Here is a 21,739-nt window from a genome sequence, read left to right on the forward strand (position 1 = left end):
CTGTCTCCCTGACCCTGCTGGCCTTGGCATGAGCTGCTGGATCCTGAGTGATTTCCATCTGTGACCATCTGACCCCTAATTACTTCTGCTAATTACTTGGACAGCTTTCTATGCAGAAAGGGCTTAAACCCAGGGAAGCAGGAAAGGGGATGATCTTCATGTGTCCTTGTCTGCCACCTGCCTCTAGAGGGAGGAGATGTGGAAAATTCAGGTTATCCAACTTTCCAGAGATTTGTTCTCATAGATTCTGAGCCAAGACTGAGGTCAGTTTGTCACCCAAATGGGTTCCCTCAAAGAGTGGATTCTCTGGCTAATCTTAGGCCTTGTAAAGTGACTGATTGAGTGTTAAACTGCAGCAACCATGTTCCTTTCTTAGAGCTCACAGGTGGGCGTGGTGGTACACACCTGTAATCTCAGGATCACAAGTGCTAGCCCAACCTGGAAATTTAGTGATTTAGTGAGACTCTGTCTCAAAATAAATTTAAAAAAAAAAAAAAAAGGGCCAGGATGTAGCTCAGTGCCAAGACCCTGGGTTCAATCCCCAGTACTGAAAAATAAAATAGTATAGGGTCATGATTAGGAATCCTTCCCCTGTCCTTTTGACATGTTGGTGCATTTCCTACAAGAGCGAATCTTTCCAAGAGAGTGTCTTTCCCAGGAATGTTGACATTCTGTTGACATGTTATCAGGCAGGGTGGGGCCTCTGGCCCTAGTCTTGTGGGAAGATGTAATCCTAACTGATCATTGCCAGTAAGACACACAGCTGGTCTGATCACCTTCTCCCTGACCAACACTTTGCCATTCTTTACCTTACCATCTCTGCTGAGCCCTAGATCACCCCCACCCTCATGCTCCCTTGGAAATGTCCGGGACCTGCACAGACCACAGTAGAGCTCAGCGCTCGCCTGAGAAAGAAATTTCCTTCCAAAGCTTCAGCTAAGTGATGTTGGGCTTCATCTTTGATGCTGTGGGGTGTGGGAGGGACAAAGTATCTGAAACTGCAAAGTCGGCCAGGCTAAACTGGAGGCTGTGGGGCAAGGCACAGGCGTTGAATGCTCCAGTCATGGGAGAAGCCAAGACAGGTTCAGAGGACCAGAGACTGAAAGGGATTGGTCTTTGGTCTATCCTAGCACAAGGTGGTCTTCACCTTTTGTTCTTTTTTTTTTTTTTTATGGTACCAGGGATCGAATTTGGGACCTTGCGCTTGCAAGGCAGGTGCCGTAACCACTGAACTAAATCCCCGGCCCAGTCTTCACCTTTTTAGAGAAAGCCTGTCTATTCAGCTTCATGAGAGCCCCCTGCCTACCTAGAGTTTCTCCCAACCCACCCAGCCTCCTTCCCTCCCCTATCAGCACCATTGGGCCAGTGGCTTGCAGCTGTCCTGCCCCCTCCCTGCTGTGCTGCTTTAGGGGTGTCCAGTACTCCCTGGAGATGAAGCATGCCCTGTTACATGGCACCCCCCTGCCATTAAAAGATCAAGACAATTCTTTCTGAAGCTAAAACCACATGCAGAAAAAATAAGTGATATCTTCAAACTCATTCAACAGCTTGCTTCTTTACATGGTATGTAAATAAAGTCCTTTAATGTTATCCACATTGTGCATATTTTTCTTGAAGGAATTCAACTTTCAGTGTCAAAATCAGTATAGTTTTAATAAAACTAAAACCCACTAGAACTGATGAAAAAAATCAAACATTTAAGGATCAATTATCTACCAACTCAGCTAGCATTCTGTCCAAATAAATTCTTTCCATTGCACTGAATATTAGAATTATATATTAAGGCTTTTTTAATTAATATGTTACAGAATTGCACAGTTATACTGGTCAATGTTCTTATTTCCCTATTCTTCTTGCCTTTATCCTACCCTTTGCTTTCCATGGATCAAAATGTGAAATCATAGTATTGGTGGCTCTTGTAGACAGATTTGAGCTGGCATACAACATTGTGCTCACTAGGTTTTTTGAGCATAAACATTAAAATGTTACATAAAATGTACCATGTTTTACTCTACACACTGATCTAAAATGGTTTAATGTCTTGACAAAAGGTGAGGTAACTTAACTACATTTTACATTTTGTGCATTTAGACCACCAAATGCATCGATGTTCTAACACGAAATTCTGGGTCTTCATTATCTCATAGTGCTGGATGCTCTGAAGTATGACAGAAACTTGATACACAGACTAACCACAAAGTACCAGATGTTTCTTGCCATTTGTGACCTTGCAATAAAAATGTGCCAGATCAGGATCACAAGGATAGTATTGAAACCATAATGTATGTTCTGCAACTTGTTCAAATGTTTTCTAGCTTTAGGGAGGCCAAACATTTCTTCATTCAAAGCACATTTCTTAGTTTCCATGCAGTAGTTTTCTATATATTCTGCCCAATGTAATTGTCGTACATCAATATTGAAGGCATTTTTATCTTCAGGGTTTAGTTGATTCATTAACATATTGATATTATCAGTATTCAAAACCCAAGAATTACTTGTGAAATATTTAAGAAACACCATAGCTTTGTGAAGACGTGTTATTGTTTTCATCATCCTTGGGCTTCTTCTAGTCATCCTGAGGTAGGTATCATGCAGGAATGCTGGGGCCTTATGGGTTACAGCAACCAGTAATGATATAAAAGGTGATTGGAGGTTAGATTTATATTGGGCCATCTGAAGGCCTGCTTGAGAGGATTCCTCTTGCAAGTGGAAATTACATGGTATTCAACTTCGCCCCAATGGAAAGGATTAGTGCTGCCTGTTGTACAATTATACACCATGATGTTTCTTGGTCTATTAACTCCAGAATACCAGGCTGCCGCAAGACTTGTGTTGACAACTACATCTACAAGAACAAGATCTGCAAGGGCGTTGTTGGAGGTGTGCATTGTTTGAAGAATTCCTTTCCCTGCCGCAATAAAGAGACCACTTGGTCCATTAAAGTTATCAACCCATCCAGGAAAATGTTCTTTCCAACTGGCACCAACAATTGATGGCTTTACAATTGCTACATTTAGCTTTGCTCCTTCTTGCTGTGCAACATATTCTGCCAAAGCATTTGTGTATATGTATGTATTAGGTCTGCCTCCTTTTAATTTTGGTGTGATATCATTTACCAGGCCATCATCCATCCATTCTAAAGAATCAATCAGCTTCTTGGGATCTACAGGGTGTGGATAGACTACTTCATCAATATGCTTTCAATTGCAGTGGCATATGCTGTTGAGACATGCATGAACACTTCTAGTTTCTTCATTTGTTGTGCAAGGTGTAGCAATCATATTTAACTGAACAGCATCTCTTAAATTTTCATTAAACCCAACTGTAGCTGCACAGTGGAATATAATACTGGTAGAATCTATGATGACTTTTTTTTGTTCTTATATTGGTACACTTTAGGTATACAATTCATTTACATTTATCATTGGGTATTTGTACCTGTACATGATATATCTTGGTTCACATATTTTTCGCCATTACCTGTGCGCCCTTCACTCCCTCCACCCTTCCCTATTTACATAGATTTCATTTCCATTTTTTTTCCTTTCTCATAGTTTTTCCTTTCTCTCTTTTCCTTTCCCCTTCCCCTCCCTTCACTCCTTCGTCTTTGGACATTTTTTCCTATTTCAAATTATCAATTATTCATTTTAGTCATTTTAACCCTTGTTTACACTATCAGTTTCTCACACTGGAAAAACTATTTGGTATTTATACATGTGTGTCCTATTTATTTCACTTAAGTGTATGGCCTTGATATGCATACATTTAGCTATAAATGAGTCTAGTTTTTCATTCTTTATGGCTGAGTAGTACTCCATTTTATAAAAAAACATTTTCTTCATCCAGTTTCCAGTTGATGGACACTTGGGCTGCTTCCAAGCTTTAGCTATTACAAACTGTGCTGCTATGAACATGGGTGCACATATATCACTATGGTATGATTCTTTTAATTCTTTTGGGAAGATACCCAGCAGGGGAATACCTGGGTCAAACGGGACCTCTAGTCCTAGTTCTTTGAGGTATCTCCATCCTGACTTCCACAGTGGCTGCACCAGTCTTCACTCCCACCAACAATGGAGAAGCGTTCCTTTCTCCCCACAACTCCACCAGCATTTGTTATTGGTTGATTTCTTGATAGCAGCCATTCTTTCTGGGGTGAGGTGGAATCTCAGGGTTGTTTTCATCTGCATCTCTCGAATCACCAGTGATGTTGAACATTTTTTCATATATTTGTTTTTCAGATGCCCATTTTTGAATTGGGTCTTTGAATTTGGGGTGTCTGATTTTTTTCAATTCTTTATATATTCTAGATAGTAGTCCTTTATCTGAAGTACAGCTGCTAAAATTTTTTCCATATTGTAGGTTGTCTGTTAGCTCTGTTGGTGGTTTCTTTTGCAGTGCAGAAGCTTTTTAATAAGATGAGATCCCAGTTGTTGATTCTTTCTTCTAGTTCCCGTGCTGCTGAGGGTTTTGTTCATGAAGTCTTTTCCTATGCCAATGTCATCAAGAGTTCTACCTAACTTATCTTCTAGCAAGTTTAGTATTTCTGTCTTAATATTTATATCTTTAATTCACTTCTATCTTAGTTTAGTGCATGGTGATAAATATGGGTCTAGTTTTAATCTTTGGCAGGTTGAAATCCAGTTTTTCCAACACCATTTATTAAATAGGCTCTCTTTCCTCCAATGATGGTGGTTGGCTCCTTTGTCAAAGATGAGGTGGCTGAGCATGTCTGGAGTTGTTTCTGGATCTTCTAATCTAGTCCACTGATCCTCAGTTCTGTTCCTTTGCCAGTACCATGCTGATTTTATCACAGTAGTTTTGCAGTATAGTTTCAAGTTGGGGATTGTGATACCCTCAGCCATGTCTCTGTTGCTTAGAATTGCTTTAGCTATTCTTGGTCTCTTCTGGTTCTAAATGAATTTTTGGATTGTTTTCTCTAGTTCTGTGAAGTATATTGTTGCAATTTCAATTGGCATTGCATTGAATCTATATAGTAGTTTTGAAAGTATGGCCATTTTCACTATATTGGTTCTTCCTACCCAGGAGCAAGGGATGTCTTTCCATTTTCTTGTATCCTCTTTGATCTCTTTTTTCAGAGTGCTGTAGTTTTCAGTGTACAGGTCTTTTGCTTCCTTTGTTAGACTGATTCCTAGATATTTCATTTTTTGGATGCTATTGTAAAAAGAATTGTTTCCCTAATTTCTCTCCCAGTGAGTCTGTTATTTGTGTACAAGAAGGCTATTGTTTTTTGAGTGTTGACCTTGTATCCCGCTACTCTACTGAATCTGTCAATTAAGTCTAGAAGTCTTCTGGCAGAGTTTTTTGGGTCTTCTATGTAAAGTATCATATCATCAGCAAATAATGACAGTTTATCTTCTTCTTTTCCTATCTTTATTCCTTTTATTTCTTTTTCTTTTCTAATTGCTGTGGCTAATGTTTCCAGAACTATATGGAACAGGAGTGGTGATAGTGGGCATCCTTGTCTTGTTCCTGATTTTAGTGTGAAAGTTTTCAGTTTTTGACCATTTAGTATGATGTTGGCTGTTGGTTTTTCATAGATAGCCTTAATCAGGTTAAGATAAAGACCTTCTATTCCAATTTTCTGTAGGGTTTTTATCATGAATGGATGCTGGATTTTGTCGAATGCCTTTTCTGCATCTATTGAGATGATCCTATTGTTTTTGTCCTTGACTCTGTTAATATGGTGTATTACATTTATTGATTTAGGAATGTTGAACCATCCTTGCATCCCTGGGATAAATCCGACTCTGTCAGGGTGTATGATCTTCTTGATGACCCTCTGTATTCTGTTTGCCAGTATCTTGAGGATTTTTGCATCTATGTTCATTAGGGAGATTGGTCTGTAGTTCTCTTTTTGGGTTGGGTCTTTCCCTGGTTTTGGAATCAAAGTAACACTTGGTTCCGGGAATGAATTTGGAAGCATTGTTTCCCTTTCAATTTCCTTGTTGAGTTTAAAGAGTAATGGCATTAGTTCTTCTTTAAACGTCTTGTAAAATTCAGCAATGAAGCCATCCGGACCTGGGCTTTTCTTTGTTGGTAAATATTTTATTACATTTTCAATTTCAGTCATTGTTATTGAGGTGTTTAGAATTTCTATATCTTCTTCATTTAACTTTGGCAATTCGTACATATCTAGGGATCTGCCCATTTCTCCTGTGTTTTCCATTTTATTGGAGTAGAGGTTCTTGAAGTAGGTATTGACGATCCTGTGGATTTCTGTTGGATCTGTTGTGACTTCAACTTTTTCATTCTTAATTGCATGTATTTGTGCCTTTCCTTTCCTTTTTTTTTTTTTTGATAAGGTTGGCTAAAGGTTTATCGATTTTATTTATTCTTTCAAAAAACCAACTCTTTGAGTCATTGATTTTTTTTTATTGTTCTCTTAGTCTCCATTGCATTGATTTCTGCTCTGATCGTTATAATTTCCTTTCTTGTATGAGCTTTGGATTCATTATGCTCTTCTTTTTCTAGGAACTTGAGGTTCTGCATTAGGTTATTTATCTGAGTTTTCTGTTTTCCTAATATGGGCATTCACTGCTATGAATTTCCCATGTGGAACTGCTTTCATTGTGTCCCATACATTCCTGTATGTTGTACTGGCATTTTCATTTACTTGTGGAAACTGTTTAATTTCTTCTTTAATTACTTCTATGACCCATCGGTTGTTCAAGAGGGTGTTAATTCAGTTTCCATGTGTTTGTTGGGGTTTTGAGGTTTCTTACCTTATTGATCTCCAATTTTATTGCACTATGGTCTGAGAATATGCAGGAGGTAACTTCTATTCTTTTACATTTACTTAGATATGTCCTATGAGCTAGGATGTGGTCTATTCTGAAGAATGACCCTTGTGCAGCTGAAAAGAATGTGTGTTCCAATTTTGTGGGGTGGAACACTCTGTAAACATCTATTAAGTCCATTTGTTCAATAGCTTGGTTCAGTTCTAGAATTTCCTTGTTAACTTTTTGTCTAGATGATCTATTTGTGAAAGTGGGGTATTGAGGTCCTCCACTACAATTGTGTTAGTGTTTATTTGGTTTTTCATGTCTATTAATATTTGTTTTGTATAGTTGGGGGCATTCGTATTTGGTGCATATATATTTAGGATTTTCATCTCTTCCTCTTGGATTGTTCCCTTCACAAGGATGTAGTGACCATCTTTGTCTCTCTTAATTAGTTTTGATTTGAAATCTGCTTTGTCTATAAATAAGATTGCTGCCCTTGCTTTTTTCTGGGTTCCTGTGGTGTGGAGAATTGTTTCCCATCCTTTCAGTCTATGAGTTTCTTTTTGAGTTAGGTGTGTTTCTTGTATACAGCATATTGTTGCATTTTCCTTTTTAATCCATTCTGTCAGTCTATTTCTTTTTTTGATTGGTGAATTGAGGCCATTAACATTGAGGGTTATAATTGATAGATATTGATTTATCCTTGTCATGATGTTTTACTTTGGTTGGCTATTTTATTTCTTATTTTTCCCCCTTTCCCTTTAGTGTCTTACCTTGCCTGGTGGGTTCCCTCTGTTGGGCCTCATGAAGTTGTGACTTTCATTGCTTTTTTGTAGGATATTGTTTAGAATTGCTTGTAGTGCTGGTTTGGTGTTCATGAAGTTTCTCAGGTGTTCTTTGTCGTGGAAGTATCTGATTTCCCCATCAATTTTGAAAGATAATTTTGCAGGATACAACAGTCTAGGTTAGAAGTTATTTTCTTTTAGAGCGTGAAATACTTCACTCCAGGCTCTCCTTGATTTGAGGGTTTGTGTTGAGAAGTCTGCTGTGATTCTGATGGGCTTTCCTTTGTAGGTGATTTGTTTCTTTTCTCTAACTGCTTGTAGGATTTTGTTTTTCTGTTGGGTTTCTGGGATCTTGACCATTATATGTCTAGATGTAGATTTTTTTTTTTGATCATGGCTAGTTTTAGTTCTATATGCCTCACTTATCTGTATGTCCAATTCTCTACCTCTGTCTGGAAAGTTTTCCACTATTACTTCTGTGAACAGTATTTTATGTCAATTGTGCTTTCTCCTGTTTTCTCATGGACTCCTATCAGTCTTATGTTGTTCTTTGCATAATCTAGCAGCTGTTGGATTGATTTCTTGTGGTCCCCTTATTTTTAAGAAATAACTATTTTCATGGTCTCCAACCATGATCCTGTCTTCTATATCTGATATTCTATCTTCAGATTCCCTTAATCTGCTGTGGAGACTTTCAATGGAGTTTTTGATCTCCTGAATATCTGTTTGAATCTGTTTCATGGATTCCATTTCTTTATGTTGGGCGATCATAGTTTCCATTTCTTTCTTATGCTGGGTATTCATGGCTTCCAGCATGTTTCTGAGCTCATCTATTTTTTTTAATCTGTTTCTGTTCTAGATCCACTAATCATGTCTTTCACTCTGCTCACCATCTCTGTAGCTATCTCGGAGATTATTTCTGCTTTGAATTTTTCTAGAGCCTCGTTCATCTGTTTCGTTACTTCCTGTGCTATCAGTTCAGGGTATCCAAGTGGTTGGTTATGGGACTTTTCCATCTCATTTCCCCCAGAATTTACCCTTGGTGGGGTGGAAGTCTGAGTTTGTGCCTTGCTTAAATGTCTTCTCATTTTTGTTTGTGGTACTGTCCTTGGTTTAACTCCTGGGTTGATAGTTTGAAATTGCTTATTGTAGGTATCTTTGTTGCTTGTAATTAGAACCCTTATGGAATGATTGCTTCTCAGAGGTGTCTTCCAGATATAGCTGGTCTTTAAGTTTTGAGTCTCTAATGACTCTAAGGCTGTCTCATTTTCCTTATACTAGGAAGATTCATTGACTAGATCAATAACACCTTTGCCCAAGTGATACAATCAGCAACACCATTGCATCAAGTACATCTTTGAAAATGACATTTGGTGGTAGTCATTAATCTATCACCTTTGGCTGTGTGAATTAAATCAAGATCGAGGGCCAACCCAACATACAGTGAATAAACTTCAATATAACAGCTTTACCCTTTGGGATTGGGAGTTAGAAGGGGTTGGGGAGGGAGGGACAGATGAGAAGAAGGATAGAGCAAGGTTAGCAGTGTGGCCAGAGGATGCAGGTGAGAAGGAAAAAGAGAATAATAGGGTAATAAAGAAGAACTCTGAATGAGGACCAAAACAGGGACAAAAAGGGAAGATGAACAATATGGGAGAGCAAGAGAGTGAGTGTAAGAGAGAGAGAAAGGAAAGAGAAAAGAAAGAAGAAAAGAAAAGACAAAAGGAGAGAAAAACAAATATTTGCAAAGAGTAGGACAAAAAATTAAAGATAAGAGGAGCAAAAGAAAAGAAAACAGAAAAACAAACTAATAATACTAATTTTGGGAATAAAAAATAACAATGAAGATGAAGGGCCTCTTTCAGGGTATGTCTCTGCTGTCACAATAGACAATTGTGAGTAGCAATGTGCAGATATAAGTCAATGAGTCTCAGCAGGCTAGTCGCAGACCCATGAGATTCAGGCAGATTTCTGGCTGCAAGTCCCAAGTTGAGCTCCCTGTCCTCCTGTAGGGTTGAACTCTGCAGAGTTGTATTGCCGGTTCCAGCTGTCCTTTCCCTGAAGATAGTCCCGGTCCTGATGGGAGGTGAAGATGACTCCAACTTACCCAGTGCAGTGGTCTGGTGGTCCAGTGTCCTCTGTGTCGTCTTTGTAGTGTGGAACCGGGTGGCTGTACAGAGGAACGGGGTGTGTGGGGGGGTGTCCAGTGGATTGCTAATTCGACATGTTCCATGACTCACGACCTTGGTACAGCATCTGCAGACCTGCCTGTCTGCAGAGGGCTGATTCGGCATGTTCCATGTGACTCTAGGATGACTTCTTTATCCTCTTCATTAAGAGCCAGTTTAGGCTGGGTGAGTTCACTGTTGATCGCTACAATTTTCTCTCTAAAATCTGGATTTTCGTCTCTTAATCTGTCAAAGAGCTTGCTACTGAGAACTTCTTCCACTCGCTCCTGGGGTGTCTATCCAGCTTTCTACCTCACCATGACATACACTGAATTCACCTTAGGACAAGACCTCACCAACTTTTCCAGAAGCACCTTTCCTAGAAAACCAGTAGCTCCTGTCAGAACATTCTTTCCTTCATAGTATTCTGGGATTAAAACCATTTTGACACTGTTATGCCCTCAGAAACTATCCACCAAATCTTCAATGATTTTTCTTCTCTATGGTCACTCAGTACACCTGCATGGGCAGTCAAACCAGAACCAGTTTCTTCTAACTAAGCTCCTATTTACAGAAGGCAAAAAAATAAATTCCTAGTGCTAGGAGCTCAGAGGAAGGGTAGTAGGTTGGAATAGATGGTACTGAAGGTCCTATCCAGTTCTGAAGTTGTGATTCACTCTGGCACCTCTCCGTGGTCTCCTGCCCTGGGCGGAGCCAGGCTTCTCACCACATCACCCTGGTGGACCCTGCCCCAGGCAGCCAAGTGGGGCAATCCGTTCGATGAGGGCGCCCCCGCTCTGGGTGGGCTAGGGGGAGCAAGATCAAGACAATTCATGTACCATAATACTCGCCTTTTAGGAGTATGCAATCACAAGTTTTAATCTTGGGAAATTGGGCAATCTCCATCTAATTCCAGAATGTATTTCATAAAAAGAAAGCCCACAGTCATTAGTAATTACTCAGATTTCCCCATTACCCAGCCCTTGGCAGCCACTAATCCTCATTCTGTGAATGGAGTCATGCAATACATGGCCCTTTGTGTCTGGGGTCTTTCACTCAGCATAAAGTTTTCAAGGGCCATCTACGTCGTACTCTGTGTCTGAATTTCCTTTTCATGGCTGAACAATATTCCATGCTGTGGCTGTGTCACATTTTTTTTCCCCTTAAATTCTTTTATTGGTACATTTTACTTATACAATACATTTACATTTATCATTGGGAATTTGTACCTTTACATGATGTATCTTGATTCTTATTTTTTCCCTAATCCCTGCCCTCCCCTTCCTATTTATAAAGACTTTGTTTCCTTTTTTTCCATTTCTCATGTTTTCCTTTCCCTTCTTTCCTTTCCCCTACCCCTCCCACTTTCCCTACCCATTTGGACCTTTTCTTCCTATTTTGCATTATCATTTATTCATTTTAATCATTGGTACATTTCAGGTATACAATATAATGACATTCAGCATTGGAAATTTACATCTTTACATAATCTCTCTTGGTTCTTATCTCTCCCCATTCCCCTGCCCTCCATTCAACCCTTGCATTCCTCCCTCTTCACAAAGACTTGGTTTCCATTTTTTCATTTTCTCATAGTTCCATTCCCTTCTTTCCTTTCCCCTACCCCTCCCACTTCCCCTTCCTCTTTGCCCCTTTTCTTCCTATTTCACATTATTATATCTTTTAGTCCTTATTTATACTTTTCAGTTTCTCACACTAGAGAAACTACTCAGTATTTACATGTGTGTTCTATTTATTTCACTTAAGAGCATTGCCTCAATGTGCATCCATTTAGCTATAAATGTCTCTAATTTCTCATTTTTTAATGGATGAGTAGTACTACATGTTATTAAACCACATTTTCTTTATCCAGTCTCCAGTTGATGGGTATTTGGGCTGCTTCCAAGTTTTAGCTATTACAAGTTGTGCTGCTTTGAACATGGGTGCACATATATTTCTGTGGTATGATTCCTTTATTTCTTTGGGGAAGATACCCAGCAGGGGAAGAGCTGGGTCAAATGGAACTTCCAGTCCTGCTTCTTTGAGGTATCTCCATACTGATTTCCATAGCGATTGCACCAGTCTACACTCCCACCAGCAGTGGAGCAGGGTTCCTCTTTCCCCACAGCCCCATCAGTATTTGTTATTGGTTGATTTCATGATAGCAGCCATTCTTTCTGGGGTGAGGTGGAATCTTTGCATTGTTTTCATTTGCATCTCTCGAAGGACCAGTGATGTTGAACATTTTTTCATAAGTTTATTTACTATTTCTTTGTATGAGAAATGTCTGTTCACTTCATATGCCCATTTTCAGACTGGGTCTTTAAATTTGGGAGGTCTGATCTTTTTAAGTTCTTTATAGATTTCAGATAATAGGCCCTGGAATAAGGAACAGCAGGTGAAGATTTTTTTTCCACATTGTGGGTTGTCTCTTCACACTGCTGGTGGTTTCTCTTGCTGTGCAGAAGCTTTTTAATAAGAAGAGATCCCACTTGTTGATTGTTTGTGCTAGGTCATGGGCAACTGAGGTTTTGTTCATAAAATCTTTTCCTACACCAATGTCTTCAAGAGTTCTACCTAACCTCTGTTCTAGCCGGTTCAGCATTTCTAATTTAAAATTTAGATCTTTAATCCATTTTGATTTTAGTTTACTGAACGGTGAAAGATACAGGTCTAGTTTTAATTTTTGACAAGTTGAAACCCAATTTTTCCAGCACCATTTATTAAAGAGGCTATCTTTCGTCGAATGAGGGTGTTTGGCTCCTTTGTCAATGAAGAGGTGGCTGAGTGTATCTGGGTTGTTTCTGCATCTTCTAATCTGTTCCACTGATCCTCAGATCTGTTTTTTTTTCCAGTACCATGGTGTTTTTTTTTACAGTAGCTTTGTAGTATAGTTTCAAGTTGAGGATTGTGATACCCCCTTCCATGTCTCTGTTACCTAGAATTGCTTTTGCCATTCTGGGTCTCTTCTTGCTCCAAATGAATTTTTGGATTGTTTTCTCAAGGTCCATGAAGTATGCTGCTTTGGTCCTTGGCTCTATTGATATAGTATATTACATTGATTGATCTGCATATGTTGAGCCATCCTGCATCCCTGGGATGAATCCCACTTGGTCAAGGTGTATGACCTTCTTGATGATCTTCTGCATTCTCTTTGCCAATATCTTATTAAGGATTTTTGCATCTATGTTCATCAGTGAGATTGGCCTTTTTGGTTGAGTCTTTCTCTGCTTTGAGGATCAAGGTGATGCTTGCTTCCAGGAATGAATTTGGGAGTATTGCTTTCCTTTCAATTTCATTGAAGAGTTTAAACAGTAGTGGCAGTAGTTCCTCTCTAAATGTCTTGTAGAATTCAGCAGTGAAGCCATCAGGACCTGGCCTTTTCTTAGCTGGTAAGTGTTTAATTACGTTTTCAATTTCATTGATTGATATTGGGTTGTTTAGAATTTTTAGGTCTTCCTCCTTCAACTTGGTTAATTCCTATGTATATAGGAATCTGTCCATTTCTTCCGTGCTTTCCATCTTATTGGGATATAGGTTCTTGATGTAGGTATTAATGATCCTCTGAATTTCTGCTAGGTCTGTTGTAATTTCACCCTTTTCATTCCTAATTGCATGGATTTGGGCCTTTTCTTTCCTTTTTCTGATAAGGTTGGCTAAGAGTTTGTTAATTTTGTTCATTCTTTTGAAGAAACAACTCTTGGCTTCATTGAGTTTTTTTTGGTATCGTTCTCTTAGTCTTCATTGAATTGATTTCTGCCTTGATCTTTGTAATTTCCTTCCTTGTATGAGCTTTGGGTTTGTCCTGCTCTTCTTTTTCTAGAAGCTTAAGGTTCAGCATCAGGTTGTTTAATTGGGCTCATTTTGTTTTCCTAATATGTGTATTTACTACTATGAATTTCCCTCGTAAGACTGCTTTCATTGTGTCCCATAGATTCTGATATGTTGTATTGTTATTGTCATTTATTTGAAGGAACTGTCTTTCTTCTTTAATTTCATCTGTGATCCATTGGTTATTCAGAAGTGTGTTGTTCAGGTTCCATGTGTTTATGCAGTTTTTGGGGTTTCTTTTGCTATGAATCTCCAATTTCACCACACTATGGTCTAATATACAGGGGATAACTTCAATTCCTTTGTGCTTACTTAAACATGTTCTATGAACAAGTATTTGGTCTATTTTGGAGAATGACCCATGTGCAGCTGAGAAGAATATGTATTCTGATTTTGTGATGTGGAACACTCTATAAACATGTTGTTTGTTCAAGAGCTCGATTGAGTTCTAGTACTTGATTACTTATTTTTTGTCTAGTTGATCTATTTGTGACAGTGGGGTATTGAGGTCTCCCACTACTATTCTTTTAGTCCATATATGGCTTTGCATATCCGTTAGTATTTGTTTTATATAGTTGGATGCACTAGTGCTTGGTGCATAGATATTTTTGATTATCATCTGTTCCTGTTGAATTGTTCCCTTTACAAGGATGTAGTGTCCTTGTTTGTCTCAATCAGTGTTGGTTTGAAATCTACTTGATCTGCAAAGAGGATAGCTACTCCTGCTTTTGTTCCGGTTCCCGTTGCATGGAGTATTGTTTTTCACCCTTTAACCTTCAGTCTACGAGTTTCATTTTGAATTGTGTTTCTTGTATGCAGCATACTGTTGGATTTTGCTTTTTGACCCATTCTGCCATTCTACTTCTTTTGATTGGTGAGTTTAGACCATTAACATTGATGGTTATAACTGATACATATTGACTTATCATTGTCATGACTTTTACTATTTGTTGAATTTTCCCCCTTTACATTTAATTTCTTGTCGCACCTGATGGGTTCATTCTGCTGTGCTTGCTGGGGTTCTGGTCCTCATTGTCTATTCCTAGGATATTGCCTAAAATTTTTTGGAGTGCTGGTTTGGTATATATGAATTTCCTAAAGTACTCTTTGTCATGAAAGTATTTCCCCATCAATTTTGAAAGATAATTTTGCAGGGTATACCAGTCTGGGATGGAGGCTAGTTTCCTTTAGGACTTTAAATATGCCACTCCAAGCTCTTCTTGCCTTAAGGGTTTGTGTTGAGAAGTCTGATGTTATTCTGATGGGCTTTCCTTTGTATGTGGTTTGTTTCTTTTCTCTAACTACTCATATTACTTTGTTCTTCTGTTGGGTTTCTGGAATCTTAACAATTATATGCTTATGTGTAGATTTTTTTTGATCAAGGTTATTTGGAGTCCTATATGCCTCTCTTATGTGTATGTGAAGTTCTTTTCCCCTGCTTGGGAAGGTTTCTGCCTTCACTTCCATGAAGAGTTTTTTTATGTTATCTACACTCTCTCCTGTTTCCTCTTTGACTCCAATCAGTCTTATGTTATTCTTCTTTGCATCATCTAGCAGCTTCTGGATTGATTTCTCATGATCCCTTACAGTTTTGATGCAATTTTTCTTTTCCTGGTCACTAATTGCAATCTTTTTTTTTTTGGTACCGGGGATCGAACTCAGGACCTTGTGCTTGTGAGACAGGTGCCGGAACCACTGAGCTAAATCCCTGGCCCATTAATTGCAATCTTATCTTCTGTCTGAAATTCTGTCCTCACATTGGCTCATTCTGTTGAGTAGACTTTCAATGGAGTTTTTGATCTCCTGGAAATCTGTTTGCATCTGTTTTATCGATTCCATTTCTTTCCTATGTGGAGATTCCATCATGTTCCTCAGGTCCTTTCTGTATTTATTAATCATGTCTTGCACTATGAGGACAATCTCTGCTGTTATCTGAGAAATTATTTCTGATTTCATTTTTTCCAGATCATCTGTTGTTGCCTGTTCAGGGAGTCCAGGTGGTTGAGTATGAGTGTTCCATCTCATTTCTATCTCATTTGGGGTTGCTGTAGGTGATCTGGAAGTCTGGTTTTGAGACTTGTTATGTGTCTTCTCATTTTAATCTGGGGCGGGATGCAGTTGGTGCCCATCCTGCTCACCTTTAGCTGGGAGCAGTGGGAGGGCGGCTCACAAGCCCCTTCCTCTGGGCCAGGAGTGTTGGGATGGTGCCACATTTTTTTTAATCCAGTCATTAGTTGGTGGACAGGTGGAATGTCTCTGTTCTTTGGCTCTTGTGAATAATGCTCCTGTGAACATATATGTCTGTCTTTTATGAACATATGTGAACATATGTCAGGAGGAATTCTACATAATTTTGGGCAAAAATCATTTCATAATTAAAATTATTATTAGGCCTAGTGTTCCTGCCTACAGGCCAGCTTTGACATGTCCAGACATAGCTCTAATGGTTCAATGATGCTTCAGGGCAAGATTAAACCAGCTTAAGACATCCTGTGAGGAACAAAATCTTCATCTTTGTAGTTCCTCATTGTTCTAGAATTTTCACCCATGGTTGCCCTCTGAGCCCTGTGTTACATTTGTTACCCTGCGTCATCTGCAGAGCAGCACTGATCAGCCCCAAAGCTCAGCTTCTTCTCTAAGTCTCATTTTTTCTATCTTTTCTGTTTAATAAATTAATTTGCCTTGTGCTGTTGTGGCTCAGAGGAGACTAGGACTTATGGCAGAGGGTCCTCTTTCTCTGTTCCCTACAAACATGTATTTCTTGTTCTCTGGGCATCTGGGTCAGAGATAAATAGCTGGATCACATGAAAACACTTTCACTTTTCAAGGAACTGCCTACTTCCCAAAGCAACTTTCCTGTTTTCCCTTTTAACAAGGCCTCAACAGCACTTGCTGTCCTTTCGGGAGGGAAGCAGCACAGGCCTTCTGTTCCCTTTAGTCCTTCTATTTCTGCCTGCCCTGGCATGGCCTAGAGTGGGGCTGGACCCTTTCTACCTCTTTCTGGGTAGGTGGGTAGGAGCTAGTGAGGAAAGCTCACAAACAAGAAGGGCTCTCATATAACCTGTACTCATTTTCTTCCTCCCTTCTCTTCCGTTCCCTTCCCTCTACCCCACCCCACTTTTTGAGACAAGGTCTCACTGTGTAGCCCAAGCTGACCTTGAAGTCTCAGTGATCCTCCAACAGCCTCCTGAGTACTGGGATTACAGGTGTGCACCATCATGCCAAGCTTCTGCCCCACCTTTTCTTTCCTTTTGAAGTGCTAGAGATTAAACACAAGACCTCATGTATGGTAAGCAAGAAATCTACCACTGAAATACAACCCCATCCTTTTTACCTTTTTTTGAGATATTGGGGACTGAACTCAGGGGCGCTCTACCAGTCAGCTATATCCCCAGCCCTTTACATATTTAATTTTGAGATAGGGTCTTGCTAAATATCTTAGGCTGGCCTCAAATTTGCCATCCTCCTGCCTCAGCCTGAGGACTGAAAACCTTCATGCTAAGATCAGGAACAAGACAAGGATGCCCACTATCACCACTCCTGCTCAATATTGTTCTGGAAACATTAGCCACAGCAATTAGAAAAGAGTAAGAAATAAAAGGAATAAAGATAGGAAAGGAAGAAGTGAAACTGACATTATTTTCTGATGATATGATACTTTACATAGAAGACCCAAAAAACTCAGTCAGAAGTCTTCTAGACCTAATTGACAGATTCAGTAGAGTATCTGGATATAATGTCAACACTCAAAAAACAATTGCCTTCTTATACACAAATAGCAGACTGAGAGAGAAATTTAGGAAATAATTCCTTTTACAATTGCATCCAAAAAAAAATATCCAGGAGTCAACCTAAGAAAGGAAGCAAAAGACCTCTACACTTAAAAGTTCAGCACTCTGAAAAAGGAGATCAAGGAGGATTTAAAAAAATAGAAAGACATCCCTTGTTCCTGGGTAGGAAGAACAAGTATAGTGAAAATGGCCATACTTCCAAAACTACTACATAGACAATGCAATGCCAATTGATATTCCAAGAATATACTTCACAGAACTGGAGAAAACAATCCAAAATTTCATTTGGAACAAGAAGAGACCTAAAATATCAAAAGCAATTCTAGGCAACAGAGTCATGGCTGGGAGTATCACAATCCCCAACTTGAAACTATGTTACAAAGCTACTGTAATAAAAACAGCATGGTACTGGCAAAGAAACAGACCCAAGGATCAATGGAATAGATTAGAAGATGCAGAAACAACTCCAGACATACTCAGCCACCTCGTCTTTGACAAAGGAGCCGACCTCCCTCACTGAAGGAAAGATAGCCTATTTAATAAATGGTGTTGGAAAAATTGGATTTCGACCTGCCAAAGATTAAAACTAGATGCATACCTATCACCATGCACTAAACTAAGATCAAAGTGGCTTAAAGATCTAAATATTAAGACAGAAACACTAAAATTGCTGGCAGATAAGTTAGGTAGAACTCTTGAAGACATTGGCATAGGAAAAGACTTCATGAATAAATCATCAGTAGCATGGGAACTTGCAGAAAGAATCAACAACTGGGACCTCATCTTATTAAAAAGCTTATGCACTGCAAGAGAAACCACCAACAGAGCTAACAGACAACCTACAATGTGGGAAAATATTTTTTATCAGCTGTACCTCAGACAAAGGTCTACTATCTATAAAGAACTTAAAAAATCAGACCCCCTAAATTCAAAGTCCCAATTTAAAAATGGGCATCTGAAATGAACAGACATTTCTCTGACAAAGAAGTAAAAGCAGCAAATAAATATATGAAAAATGTTCAACATCACTGGTCATTAGAGAGATGCAGATGAAAACAACACTGAGATTCTACCTCACCCCAGAAAGAATGGCTGCTATGCTGAAATCAACCAATAACAAATGCTGGGATGGTTGTGGAGAGAAAGGAACCCTTCCCCATTGTTGGTGGGAGTGCAGAGTTTTGCACCCACTGAGGATATCAGTAGGGAGATACCTCAAAGAACTAGGACTAGAGGTCCCATTTGACCCAGCTATTCCCCTGCTGGGTATCTTCCCAAAAGAATGAAAAGAATCATACCACAGTGATATATGTGCACCCATGTTCATATCAGCACAGTTTGTAATAGCTAAAGCTTGGAAATAACCCAAGTACCCATCAACTGGAAACTGGATAAAGATGTGGGGTTTTTTTATAGAATGGAGTACTACTCAGCCATAAAGAATGAGAAACTAGAGATATTTATAGTTAAATGTATGCATATTGAGGCCATACTCTTAACTGAAATAAATAGGACACACATGTGTAAATACCAAATAGTTTCTCTAGTGTGAGAAACTGAAAGTGTAAATAAGGATTAAAATGAATAATTGATAATTTGAAATAGAAAATGGTCCAAAGATGTAGGGGTGGTGGGAGGGGAAGGGGAAAGGAAAGAAGGCAAAGGAGAAGTTATTGGAAAAGAAAAAAAAAATGGAAACTATGTAAATAGGGAAGGGTGGAGGGGGTGAAGAGTGTACAGGAAATGGGGGGGGAAGAACTAAAATACATCCATGTACAGGTACAAGCACCCAATGATAAATGTAAATGTATTGTATACCTAAAATGTACCAATAAAAGAATTAAAAAACAAGGAAACAAACAAAACAAAACAAACAAACAGCAGCTTGCAGTGAGAGGAATAATAAGTGAATGAAGTTTAGGGCTGCTGGGTGCAAAGAAGGTATCATGTAGTGGAGACACCTACTGGACCTGGTCTTGAATACTCACATAGGGCATAGGCTAGAAACTGGGTTAGAGGCCAGAAAGGACAAGGAACTGGAACGAGCCCATGCCGTACAGCTGGGAGACTGAGGTGTCAAATTAAGTGAAAAGGTGAATATCTATCTATCTATCCATCCATCCATGTATTCATCTATCCATCTATAATATATCAATCATTTTGTCTTTTTCTGGTAGTGGTCTGGCCTTTGCACTGAGCTACATCCCCATCCTTTTGTGGTTTTTAATGAGACTTGGTCTCAGTAAGTGCCTACATTGCCTAGTCTGGGCTCAAACTTGAGATCTTCCTGCCTCAGCTTCCCAGAAATTCTGGGATCACCCTAATCCAGTTTGTTTTTCCTGTATTTTTATTTATTTAGTTAGTTTTTACAAATTTATTTATTTGATTTTTGGAGACAGAATCTCACTATGTAGTTCAGATTGCCCTTAATCTCATTATGTAGTCTAGGCTGGCCTCAACCTCAAGGCAATACTCCTACCTCAGCTTCTCGAGTGCTGGGATTACAGGTGTGTGGCACCATGACTGGCTTGGTATTATTTTGTGAAAGGATTGCCTTAGTCCCCAGAGTGCTGGGATTATAGGAATGCTCTACCATGCGGGGCAAGTATAAAGACAAATCTTTTAAGACCTACACTTAAGTGGAAAAAAGTAACAAGATTGGTACCTATGATGGTTAATTGATCATGCCAATTTGAGTAAAAGAAGCTCAATTAAATTTGCTCAGCAATTCTATATTCTAGGGTATGGAAGAACCACCATAGGGTGGCTAGTTGCCTGAATGGTATAAAGGGGAAATGAAGACTTGATGGATCTGTTTCTCTCTTTGGAGGAGCTCCAATCTTTGCCTTAACCTTGGATATCATCTCCTGGCTTCCATCAGACATTTTCAGCTTCCAGAGCAGACTCATTGGCCTCCTGATAGGGACTCACATGGGACAAGATAGTGAGCTCCAGATGTTCACCTGGATCCTTCAGTCTCCAGTGTGTAGACAGATGCTCTGTACTCTCCCACACCCAACTTTGTAAGCCTATCTTGTAAATTCTTATATATCTGTATATCTTGTGTATATCTGTTTCTCTAGTAAGCACTCACTGATACCTGTGGTCATCCAGCAGATACTGCCACTTGCCAGGATCCAAGTTCAGCTGTGGAGCACAGCATTGTAGAGAGTGTCTCTACCCTTTATGGGGCAATTCTAACATGTAATTATCACTGGAAAAATGACGACATATATCCCTAGCACATGACCCAGCAATGAAACTCTTAGGTGTTTATCCAAGTGAGCAGACCTCCACCCAGGTGTTCCCAGCGGTTTTCTTCATCACTGCCAGTATTTGGAATTGACCAGCTGTCCTTCAGTAGATGAATGCATAACTCAACTCGGCTTCATCCTGTCAATGGAATATCGTCAAGCCATGAGAGCACATGGTCATCACAGGTGCAACCCCAAGTGAGTGAAGCCAACCTGGAGGCTGTGGACTCGAGCATTCTGGAAACAGCCACACAAATTAGCAGGAGTGTAGCAGATGTCTCCAGAGAAGGAAACAGAGAAGAAGGCTGGGAGTGTAGCTCAATGGTTGACCACTGGCCTAGCATGAGTGAGGCCCGTTTCTCTCTCAAGCACTGAAAAAAAAGGACTGAAGGGTCTGAAGGGCAGTATATTATTTTGATATTTCAAGATCCTGCAGCCTATCCTCATGAACAAGAGACAATCCAGTGCCTTTTTTTCTGTAACCACTGGAAATTGCTGAGGTCAAAGTAGAAAACCAAATTGGGTGTGGTGCTAGATGGCTGTGATCCCAGCACTCTTGGAGGCTGAGACAGGAAGACTGGAGATTTGAGCCTAGCCTGCACAACTTAGCTACTTAGTGAGGCCCTGTCTCCAAAAATAAACTTGCAAATGGAAGACGCCAAGAGATGGAGGGAAGGGGACATAAAAATAGTCAAGCTGTATTATGTACATGTACTAACTCCCCATTATGAATGTGATAATTAAATACTGCAAACAGGTAAAAAGAAAAAATTTAAAATATAAAAAAATTAAAAGGGATGGAGAAATAGCTCAGTGTAAAGATTCTGAGTTCAATTCCCTGTATTACCAAAGGTGTGGGGGCGGAGGGAGAAAAGAAAGCTTCTCTATCCAAGATAAATGTAATTATTATGAATGGGAAACATACTATAGAAAACAAAAAAATAATAAATGCATAAATAAACTGGAAAATCAAGTCATTGGGTCATCATGAAAGTTTACATTGAGATTCCCTTTATTTGTGTGTTTATTTTTATTTTTTTAATTTTTAATTTTTTAAAATTAATTTATTGGTACACTTAAGGTAGCCAATATAAGGACATTCATCATTGGAAATTTGCAACTTTACATAATCCACCTTGGTTCTTATTTTTTCCCCATTCCCCTGCC

The 21,739-nt window shown here is 39.3% G+C and overlaps 1 protein-coding gene and 1 pseudogene across 1 annotated transcript in view; one reads left to right on the top strand and one right to left on the bottom strand.

Annotated features, from left to right (window-relative positions):
- The window catches only part of Lrrc38 (leucine rich repeat containing 38), a 71,777-nt gene that overhangs the window by 30,158 nt on the left and 19,880 nt on the right, over nucleotides 1–21,739 (top strand). The gene's annotated exons all lie outside the window — the stretch shown is intronic.
- Nucleotides 2,137–3,137, bottom strand: LOC101699109 (fatty acyl-CoA reductase 1 pseudogene; annotated as a pseudogene).

This window comes from Heterocephalus glaber, unplaced genomic scaffold (genome assembly GCF_053883595.1).
Source record: "Heterocephalus glaber isolate CG9 unplaced genomic scaffold, H.glaber_assembly_v1.0 deba00001452, whole genome shotgun sequence".
In the NCBI taxonomy this organism is placed as follows: domain Eukaryota; kingdom Metazoa; phylum Chordata; class Mammalia; order Rodentia; family Bathyergidae; genus Heterocephalus; species Heterocephalus glaber.